General features: G+C 44.1%; 1 protein-coding gene across 1 annotated transcript in view; it reads right to left on the reverse strand.

Annotated features, from left to right (window-relative positions):
- The window catches only part of LOC114840301 (NLR family CARD domain-containing protein 3-like), a 101,808-nt gene that overhangs the window by 14,633 nt on the left and 75,056 nt on the right, over positions 1-12,119 (reverse strand). The gene's annotated exons all lie outside the window — the stretch shown is intronic.

Genomic DNA, 12,119 nt, shown 5'->3' on the forward strand with positions numbered 1-12,119 from the left:
CCTTATAGTGCGGAAGATATGGTAAGTCAACTTACTTATCTAGTAAAATCTGTTCTGTTACGGCCTTTGATTAGTCAATTATATTTCCTATTAAAATAAATAGAGTATATTTGGAAACTGAACACAACAATCTCACACATTACCTGAAATATTTCTGATCAAACAGGCAACAGTGAAATATACTTTGACCCAATATGCAGGCGAAAAAATCTAATATATATTCATGCTGGTTTAATTATAGAAGAGCAGTGAACATTTATATTGTACCAGTGAACAGTGGACTGCTGGGAGCTCAGGGCTGGTGGAGGTTCACCCATTGACAACAACAGCTGTTTTTAGTGCCTTTTTGTAGAGCAACCACTTTGTTGTATTATTATAATGTTAAAGATCCATATGTCATAATTACATTTAAAAATAAACTACTCTTACTCACCTCAAAGTCTCCAGTCTACATTGTGGATCCCTCAGCAAAGCAGAGAGTTCAATCACTCCTGAATCCTCTGGCTGATTGTAGCTCAGATACAGTTATTTCAGGTGTGAGGGGTTTGACTTCAGAGCTGAGACCAGAGAAGCACAGCCTTCCTCAGTGATTCCACAACCTGTCATTCTGGAGAGGGATTATCATCATGTTACAAACAGAACAATAATTAAGAATTACTTTAGAATATCCTTTATATATTCAATCTGGTCTCAGGACACTATGTAGACTATTTTACATAAATCCATGGCATCCGATTTCGTATATGATATGTGACGTTACGTTAGATTACATTACAATGTGCCACCAAAACGTATGAACATAACAAAATTATTTAAACGTAATATATCTTACCAACGCTGTTACAACATATCAAATATTACGAGCGTTATTAAAACGTAAAATAACATACGAACGCCAGACAAACTTATGATATTTATAAACGCTATGTAAGCCGATTTTTTTACAAAAAGTTGGACCTGTGTTGGGAACCGGGGACATTTGGATGAGAAGGCAGTCAACCTTCCGACTGCCCCACACTGGATATGTGGAGTTAAGATGAGTAACAGCAACACCAAGGTCCCTAGAATATGTTATAAAAGCATTTTATCGTCAAAGTAAGGTAAAAGTAAGGTATCACAGCACTTGGGTTAAGGTTAGGGTTATGGTTTGGGTTAGGATTACAAAGAAAATCACTTTTAACATATTGATGTTGTGTCACCAACACTTGCCCTTGCTGGTTTCAGGTTCCTTACTGGAGCAGTGAGTAGCGCACCTGTCTGGGATTCGGGAGGTTGCCGGTTGGAAACATGTTTTTTCTGATGTTTTTTCTCCATTCCAAGTCTAACGTAATTTTACTGAACGTAATTTATCTTAAGAAATCCCCTGGATATTGGGTCAAAGTATATTTCACTGTTGCCTGTTTTGATCTGAATAGGCAGCAGTGGCTGGCCCTGATGTCATTGAAGGAACCAGAGAAGATGCCCTTCCTGAATGCTCCGCTTCAGGAGGACGCCCTCTTTGGTGCTTCTGTCACCGAGGCCTTGGTGCGACAGAAGAAGGAGAAGGAGGAGCGTCTCCGTTTGGAGGTCGCAGCCCTGCAGGGGGAGATTGCGGACCTTCTGGAGAAGGGGGCGGTGTCCCTAGTCCCGTTGGGGCAGTGGGAGAGAGGGTTTTACTCCCCATACTTCCATCTTCTCTGACAGGCTGGGGCGCGACGTGCCAGTCGCGCTCGGTCAGGGGTGTGTGGCCTCCTTCGGAGCGCCACATCAACTGGCTGGAGTTAGACACGATCCGGCACGTGTTGCTACACTTCACACCGGCCCTATGGGGAAGGGACGTGCTAGTGTGGTCAGACAACCGCACGACGGTCGCCTACGTGAACAGGCAGGGCGGGGTCAGGTCTCTACCCCTCCACCTGTTGGCGGTGTAGATTTGGGAATGGGCTCACGTGCACCTCAGGTCTCTGAGGGCCCCTTCACATTCCCGGAGAACTCAATGTGGGCGCAGACCTGATGTCCCGGGGGGGGCCCCGGGACGATGAGTGGCGTCTTCACCCCGACATTGTGGCCGAGCTCTGGAGGCGCTTCAGGAGGGTGCGGGTGGACTTGTCCGCGTCCCGGGAGGACGCTCATTGTCCCCTGTGGTACTCTCTTCGAGCGCAGGACAGGCCCCCGTTGGGCATGGACGCGTTGGCTCACCGGCCGTGGCCGAGAGTCCTGTTGTACGCTTTCCCCCCTCTACAGTGCATTCTCCCGGTCATGTCTCGGGTGCGGTCGGAAGGGCTGTCGCTCATCTTGATCGCCCCTTTTCGCCCGGGGGCCCTGTGGTTTGCGGAGGCGGCTCAGCCGATACTCTAGCCGATAGGGTGCCTTTGCCCGCTGGTGTGAGGACAAGGGTGTGGACCCCCTCTGTTGTGACGTCGGCAGTGTCCTGTCGTTCCTGCAGGGTCTCTTTGAGCAGCAATGGTCCCCTGGCACGCTGAAGGTGTACGCGTGTGCCATTTCGGCGTGTCATGAGGGGTTCAATGGCGTGTCTGTGTTTAGTCACCCCTTGGTTAAACGGTTTCTGGCCAGGTCCCGCCGTCTTCGGCGCGGCGGACGTTGCCTCAATGGGATTTAGCGTTGGTTCTGGAGGTACTGTGTGACGCGCCGTTCGAACCTATTGACCAGATACCTTTGAAGATGCTGTTGCTTAAGACGGCCCTTTTGTTGGCCCTGACCTCTGCTAAGCGGGTCAGTGACCTTTGTGCGTTGTCGACGCAGCCTGGCTGTCTTACCATCAATGGTGATGGCAGCAGGGCAGTGTTGCTCCCTAACCCGGAATTTCTGCCCAAGGTGATCAAGGCGTCGTTTCGTTCCATGAAGATGGTCTTGTGGGTGTTCTCTCCCCTTCCCCATGCGAGTGCGAGGGAGGAGAGGTTGCACCGTCTGTGCCCGGTCCGCGCTTTGGCACAGTATGTGCTACGCACGGCCGCGGTGCGGACCGCGCCACAACTCTTTGTGTGTCACGGTGGCCCTAAGGTGGGCCAGCCGTTGTCGAAACAGCGTCTGTCTCATTGGTTGTGTGAGGCGATTGATCTTGCCTATTCGTCACGTGGTGTCCCTACGCCTAGTGGGTTCAGGGCCGACTCCACGTGTGGGGTGGCGGCCTCGGCCGCACTGTTTAAGGGTGTGGGGGTGGAGGACATTTGTGCTGGGTGTGAGTCGGATGGAAGCGGCTCAGTGGTGTGGTGTCCACGACTGGGCCGTCCTGTTTGGTGCTTATCTCTAGGTGAAGTGGGTGCCAGACAGGGAGTACATCGTGGGCTCGCTCGCTTTGCCCTGAACCAATAGGAGCGAAGCCCCTATGGGCAAAGCTTCACGATATAGAACGATGGTTACTTTCGTAACCCCAGTTCTATGAGTGGAGCGTCGCCCATAGGGTTCGGGCCCTGATCTGTCACTGATTGCTTTTCTCGTGAAGAAAGGTATGTCGGGAGGCTGATTGGGGTCTGTGCACTGCTTTTATAGCCATAGGGCAGGTGGCTTAGAGCAATGCTATTTGCATATTTTCAGTGACTGCCTATTGGCAAAGAGGGTAAACCAATAGGAGCGAAGCCCCTATGGGCGACGCTCCACTCATAGAACTGGGGTTACGAAAGTAACCATCGTAATTAAACCCCGCAGCATCCACAAAAGTCAGCTGTTGTATCAAGCGTGGAGTATATCGTTTCGGTTGTAAGTACAAGTTATGCAAATACAAACAAGACATTTGAACTTTTTAAGAATGTGGAAATCAATTTTATGATTGCGCAATCCATTCATTTTTAGCTGTCTTTCATATTGCCTGTTTAAATCTCCGGTTTAGGTTGAGCGGAATTAAACACTGACCGTGTTTGGGTAAACACATTTTTGGACCTCCAAATCTTGGTAAGTAGACTTTTGACATTATTGTTAATCAGCTTTAATTTCCTGTATACGCTTGTTAGTCCTATTTGTATTTAGTCCAAGTGACCAGCATCTGCGTCAGTTGGACTGGTCGGTCAGACTGTGATCTTGCACAATACTTTTTTGTTTAGTCTTGTTCTAAAGTGTTATTAACAATTATGACTATGCATACTGACCCTTGGTACAACAATCTATATTCCAACAGATTGAGGACAGCCGGGTGATGATACAAAGTACATTACCACAATGGGGTCAGTTACGGACACCCTTCCTTGTGGCTGCACAGCGTGAGGGGATTTTTGTTTTGTTTTCTTTCAGGCTTGAAAGCTGAAGGTAATACAGCCAACTCTTCAAAACTGTGCTGTGTGTAAATGTTTGTTTTGAGTTAGAATATTTAAACCTGAAAAGTGGATTGTTATTTACACGTTAAACCAGAGAAATGGCGAAAGATAATGCTAACAACAGACCAGACATGGAACAGCCAACAATCTCTACACATAATCAATCGACCACATCCCAAAGTACAAATGAACCAAACATCTCTTTGTTACACAGCGATGCGCACAAAAATCCTCAGATACAAGGCTTGTTAACCGAGCTTAGTAGCCCCCATTTTTCACACAATCTAGTTGGCACTCCTTCGAGCTCTCTGATGCAAACTCAGTGCAGTGATGGCGATGTTAGAGTTATACAGCGTAATGCGTTTGACAATGTTGAATTACGACAGTTGATCAATTTACAAAATACTGGTGAAGTTGGTGATTTTGGCACATTCTACGCAAGTATTATGGCAGGCTTGGATACTTTGATTGTTAGAGCTTCAGACTTTGTACACGGGCCTGGTGATCGTCTGCAGATTGAGTTGATTGGTGAATCTCTGATAGACCCCGTACATGTGACCATGAGAGCGGATGAATATAATGAACACACGTTTGGTAATTTACTTGAAAGTGTTATGCAGAGTAATGCCGAGATTATGATTGATGAATCACTAGAACTGGTGGTACAAATTGTCAAAAACCGTGAGGGTGGTGCCCCACGACGTAAAGCTCAAACATTGTGGATAGATCAGATTATCAATAAAAAAAGAAGACATTTATATGTGGCTGTGAATAATGATTCTACGTGTTTTTCTGTTTGTTTGATGGGTATGTTGAACCCGCAGTACACATATCCCGAGGCCCTGGTTAGTGGTCGTGAGCTACATAAGGGGGCTGGTTTAGCGTTAGATGAATGTGTGTCATTCACAGATATTGTTCGGTTTGAAGAAATGACAGGGTGTAAAATTGTTGTCTTTCACCGAACACGGGATGGTCACTTTACCAAGTTTCAAAACAGCGAGGAAACCCACCCTAGAACTGTCTTTATGTACTTACACGATAACCATTTCTACGGTATCATGAATCTGAAGGGTTTTCTGGGTGTGTCTTATGTTTGTGACTGGTGCTATACCGGTTTCAACACACGTGGTGATCATGGTTGTAAACATAGCTGTAGTGTCTGTCTTCATGAAGATTGTCATACCCAACCCCGTAACACAAAGCAGTGCCTTGACTGTAAACGGATATGTTATTCAGATTTTTGTTATAGCCAGCATAAACGTTTGAAGCACCACAAAAGTGTGGATCGTTGGGTTAGCAGGTGTGACCAGAAGAAATACTGTGTCGATTGTGGTCGCTATTACAATGTCAGTATTACCAACTATAAAGCACACCGGTGCATTGCTAACATGTGCCCCAATTGTAATGTGGATCTGGCTTTTGAAATGAATCATCAGTGTTTTATAAAACCCTCCAAGCCCGAGGACCCCAGTGAGCGCTACATATTTTATGATTTTGAGACTATTGCCAATCCGGTGAATGGTGTACACACTGCAAATTTTGTGTGTGCAATAAGCTTTGATAACAAGACGTGGTGTTCAGCCGGAGATGGTTGTGTCACTGCTTTTTTTCAAAAGTTTAGGCAACCAAAATATAATGACTACACATTTATAGCACACAACTCTAAAGGTTTCGATGGTTACATCTTGATGCAATACCTTGCTAACAATGGTATTGGCACGACACTTATTGCTAATGGTAGCAAGCTCATGATTTTTACAGACAGCACATTCAATCAGAGATACATTGATAGTCATTGCTTTCTACCTATGAAGCTGTCAGCCTTGCCACGTGCTATGGGTTTTAAGGATTCGAAAAAAGGCTACTTTCCTTACAAGTTTAACATCAAGGAGAATGAGAACTATGTTGGCCCCCATCCGGAACCGCATTACTATGGTGTGAATACCATGATGGCTAAAGAAAAAGATGAGTTTTTGCAATGGTATGCAACTGTTTCCGCAGACCCCTTTGTCATGCAGGATGAAATAAAGGCTTACTGCATGAATGATGTGGTCATCTTGAGAGAGGGTTGTATGCGCTACAGACTCGAGTTCCTAGAGTGTGGTGGTGTTGACCCATTCCGGTCAATTACGATTGCTTCGGCTTGCATGAAAGTCTTTTGCAACAGTTTCCTCACCAAGGACACCATTGCATTGGTCCCCTCAGACAACTACAACCGTTGTCAGAAGACATTCTCAAACAGCTCAATCCAGTGGCTTGAATATGTGGCCTCCGATAAGAATATATCAATACAGCACGCCCTGAACAGGGGTGAAGTGAAAATCGGTGCCTACTACGTTGATGGATATGCTGAACGCGATGGTTTTAGCACGGTCTATGAATTTCTATGTTGTTTCTGGCACGGTCACCCAAAGTGTCATTGTTCGACAAGCATCAATCCAATGACAAAGATTCAGTATGGGTTGATGCACCAGCAATGGTTGACAAAGCTAGAGGCTTTGAAAGAACAACACAATGTACATGTTCAATACATATGGGAGTGTGAGTGGAACCGGCTTAAAAACACATCCGCAGATGTTAAAGCTTTCTTGAAGACCTTTGGTGCTCCAGAGCGCCTTGACCCTCGGGATGCTCTTTTTGGTGGTCGTACTAATGCGATTCATCTGAAGTTTACGGCTCGAGAAGGGGAGACTATTCAGTATAACGATGTCTGTAGTCTTTACCCATTCTGCAACAAGACAAAGACTTATCCGATTGGGCATCCAGACATAATCTTTCGAGATTTCAAACCACTAGACAACTACTTTGGTATTGTTAAGGCTACAGTGTGTCCACCGAAAGGCCTTTATCACCCCGTTTTACCACACAGGGTTGGCGGTAAGCTGTTCTTTCCATTGTGTAGATTATGTGCAGAGTCTGAAAACCAGGTAACTGATTGTTCACATACTGATTCAGAAAGATCTTTAACCGGTACCTGGGTTTCTATTGAGCTGGTTAAGGCTGTTGAGAAAGGTTATCGCATTGTGGAAATATTTGAAGTCTGGGATTTCACCAGGACATCAGATGATCTTTTTGCAGATTACATGAGAACATTCCTGAAGCACAAGCAGGAAGCTAGTGGCTTCCCACCATCTGTGGTTGACGATGAGGATAAAGACCGGTGTATCCGTGAATATCATGAAAAGGAGGGTGTGCAGCTTGACAAGGAAAACATTGTTGTAAACAGTGCTAGGCGATCTTTAGCTAAATTGGCAATGAATAGTCTTTGGGGTAAGATGGGTGAGCGGACTAACCTTATGAACACAATGTTAATTACAGATCCGGAGGAGTTTAGCCACTACCTTTTTTCCAGTGAAATAGATGTTGGTTATTTCTCGTTCATCTCAGACACTGTTGCGATGGTACAGTGGCGTTACACAAAACAGACACCAATCAAACCACGTAACGGCAACATTTTTATTGCCGCGTTCACAACCGCTTATGCTAGACTCGAGTTGTATTCACTCTTGGAGAAGTTGGATAGACGTGTACTCTACACAGACACTGATTCCGTGATCTTTGTCACAAGCCATGGGGATTGGGTCCCCCCACTGGGCCCGTTCTTGGGTGACTTGACCGATGAGTTACCGGATGGTGACAGCATAGCTCAATTTGTTAGTGGTGGGCCAAAGACATATGGTTACAAAACCGTTAAAGGTCTGACCTGTCTCAAAGCAAAAGGCATTACGCTCAACAGCTACAACACAACCATTGTTAATTTGGAGACGCTGACACGACTGGTTGACAACTTTGTACGGGGTGAGGGCGGTGATGATGATCATGTCCTTGCTAATGCAGACACAATTGCTAGAGATAAAAGAACATTCACGTTGAAAAACCGAGTAGTGTCTAAGCGTTTCAGAGTTGTGTACTGCTCCCTGATTACAGCACAAGGCCTTATGGGTACTAAGCCACAGTCTAGGATGGATAGCGGTTTTGACCCGCGACTACAACACCAGTTCAGCTGTGTCATTAGTGGCCCCAGTAACTCTGGTAAAACATATTTTGTGAAGATGTTGTTGGATAATGCAGAGGTTGTATTCTCCAAAGAAATTCAAAATATCGTCTGGGTTTATTCATGTTGGCAACCGCTGTATGACGAACTGTTGAAAGTAAGGGAGATTACTTTTATAGAAGGTCTACCAACATCGCTGTGTGATGACAATCTGCTACCGATTCAGAAAAACAACCTTTTAATTATTGACGATTTAATGAAAAGTGCATCAGAGTTTGGAGATGGAGAGTTTTCACACAATATTCACACCACCGTAACCTGAGTGCAATTTACCTCGTCCAAAACATGTTTGTTAAAGGCAAATCTAGTTGAACTATTAACTTGAACACAAACTACCTCATCTTGTTTAAAAACCCCCGCGACAATCAGCAGATTAGTATTTTAGGCAGACAGATATACCCCGGTCTTTCTCGATTCTTCATGGAGAGTTTTAAAGATGCAACACATCCACCTTTTGGTTATTTACTTATTGACTTTAAAGCTACAACACCAGAAGACTACCGTCTGAGAACAGGGTTATTTTCAGGGGATTGGCCTGTCGTGTACGTTCCTAAGAAAGTTTGATCATGTCTAAACGCATTCGTAGAAATTTACCACTTTTGAAAATGATATTTAAGGCACCGGCAAGTCAACGAAAAGTTATTTTAGAATCAGCATCCACCGACCTCATTCTATCACTCTGTGAAATAGCGCTTAATCTAAGGCGTGGTAATATACCCTTAACCGAGTCGCAGCTCCGAAAAGTAAAGAGACAAAAAGCCAAAATTATATACATGTCTAGAAAGAACACTTCTGTTGCACGGAAAAGAAAAACCATCAACCAATCTGGAGGTTTTCTACTGCCGTTACTAAGCGTTGCAGTTCCATTCTTAACCAGTCTAACTGCATTGAGACAGGGTTAAACAACATGGAGCATGCTCAGAAAATGTTTCTGGTGCCACAACATCAGTTAGAAAAACTGCGAGAATCCAAAACGACTAGCACCGATGTAAGACAGTCTGTTGAGAATGATTTGGACTCATCGATTCGCAATATACTGTTGAAGCCTGATATGGGTTTACATGAGAAAGCTAAAAGATACTCTGCCATTTTACAAAGATTTTTGACTGTTGTGCGCCAGGGGGAGCTTGATACAAACACCCTGACTTTAAGTCTACCCGGGTCTGAGACCGGGTCTGCTGTAGTAAACGTGACTGAGAATAAGCAAACTGTTGACCGAAATGTTGACCTTGTTGATGAAATTTTGGATAATGTGCCTGTGAAGCGTAGAAAGAATGTTGAATATATTCTTGATAGAATGCACAGGTCTAAAGATTTGACTTCATGGAATTCAAATGGTGAATTTGTTTTCAAAGGAGAGATAATCAAGGGCTCGCACCTATTGGATCTTGTTAAAAGTGTGACAGCTACCAATAAAATTGCTGACGATAGAAGACCGTTGGGGTGGGGTGTGTTTTTAGAGGCCATGGCATGTCTCAACATGCCTTTTACAACTATTCCAAATGCGCATGTAAGACGTAAAATCAATTTGTATAAACAAAAGTCTGGTGACACAATGGTTGATTTAGCCACACCACCAGCAACTGGTTTTCAAACAACCAAAGCTTTCTTTGTACCTCATACCACGGACCCCGCAAAATGGCTTCCATTTTAATGTGTTTTTATTTTATTTGTGGTACATTGTATGTTTGTTTTATCTTGAATAAATGTGTAAACATGTGAAAAATTATATGTAAACATTGATGTGGTTTTACAAATGTTTTTATTTTTGAATAATAAAGTTGACATACACGTGATTGGCTTTTCTATTTCTTCAACAACCATGGCACAAATTAAACGTTTCACAAGATTGAGCATGTTGTATGCAATTAAACATTTGCTTATCACGCTTACTCTGGTACATCTTAGCTACAAACTTTGAGACTAGGGCATCATTTTCTCGTAAATCATCAGCATAAAAAGACATAAAATCTTTATAACTCAGACCTTTTGTCATTAGAAAGAGAAAGAACAAACAATGCTGTCCACACGTGGTTGAAACCAGGTCCTGTACTTGTTTTGAACTGTATTCCACATTATCACAGGTTTTCAGAAAGGCCTTGATTGACTTGGGAAAATATGTAAAATCCGGGGGGTTTCCAAAACTGTCATAAAACCTTCCAATGCCATCATCCGTTATGTAAATAGCCAGCCAGTGCTCCCCAGGTCGATTGCTTGGGTGTGTATTAACAATCATCATTGATGCAACATCTCGGACAGGCACCCTAGGTAGTTGGTCACTTGCCAGCACACCATAGAAATGGGTCCTAGATGAAAATTGGTTCACCACACTGGTCAACTCTGCGGTATTCATTTCCACACAGTTCTCCTAATAGTAGTCAACCATGACTTGTCGCCGGTTTGACACTTCGATAATGGAGTCAAAGATTGAATAAACAACTAAATTAATTGTGTGGGGTAGCGGTTGTCTGAACCTCATCTCAAGTCGTACATTCCCTGACTTGATCAAGGATATGTGCTGACCACATTCCTCGTCTGGCGCGCAGTTGAATGCATAAAGGGCATAGCCGTGTAAGAAGTCCGACCTGTCAATAGCCAAGGCTTGGTCCTTTAGGTGTTTTCCTGAAGCTAAGGCCAATTGGTAAAATTCACGCACTGCTGACCCTGTTGTCTAATTTGGTTGGAATGGTTTGCTAGGAAATTGCTGACCATCTACATACATAGCCATAAACTCCAAATTATAATGTTTGAAATTAAATGGATTCTTTGTGTAACTTCCGGTAAAACTGTCATTGTCCACCAATCCGATTACAATACATTTTGGCAGAGGTCCTAAAAATAGGTTTTGCTGGTTACAAACACGACCCCCAGCCGGTAAACTAAATGTCTTCATACACACTCTTTCAATTGGGTACTTGGCATTGGTTGAGAGTAGCGCTTGAGCGTGTCCAAGTTTCACGGCTGGTGAAACAGACACTTTCTTGACAAATAGTGATGCTGATAGTATATGCAAACGATAACGCACATCCCCGACCCCCATAAGGCAGAACTCATCTTTACCGCGCACCATCCTAACCTTTATGTCAACACCGTTTAACATAAGTTTCTCTTGAAAGAAGATATCGCTATGAACAGGGCCGATCATTTCAAATGTTGTGCTATCCGCCAAATAGGCGGCCCTTTTCGTAAGTCCATCGTTCTCGCCTGCAGGGTCCGTAACATCCATGTGACCTGCGGCATCCTTGTAAAACAGCCCAGCTGAAAACTGTGTCTTTAATGTATCACATCCATAATTCAGAATGCTCTCTATAACGGCTCTGTAGGGGTATGTGTTGCTACTCTGGCTAATTTAACGATCACCCAAGGAGACATCCACTTGTGAAAATAGGGTGGCTATCGGATAGTTGATAACCCCAACACATGCTCCGGCATCAATATTAGTTCCGTCCGGTTTAGTGACTTTTACACGTAGGTACAGCAAAGTATTGTTTAGATCAACGTAGTCTTCGCCATTCCCGGCAATAAAGAACTCCAGAGGGGCTGCGTCTGATATTGCTGATAGGGTCGGTATTTCAATGTATGTATTTTTCTCAATAGATGTCTGTGTGAATGGAACTGTGAATAAATCCAACTCTGTCTTCATACATTCGCCAGACATACGGTGTAGGAGTACCATCTTTCTAAAATATATTCTTGATCAGCTTTGTCGTGTTCCCTTTGAGTGTCCTCCGGGGTGAATGTCCTCTTTTAACCTTGGCTCTTGTTTTTGTCTCATTCTTGCGTTTTTTTACTCTTGGGTAGGCTCCGCCTACCAGGTG

This window comes from Esox lucius, chromosome 11 (assembly GCF_011004845.1).
Source record: "Esox lucius isolate fEsoLuc1 chromosome 11, fEsoLuc1.pri, whole genome shotgun sequence".
Lineage (NCBI taxonomy): Eukaryota > Metazoa > Chordata > Actinopteri > Esociformes > Esocidae > Esox > Esox lucius.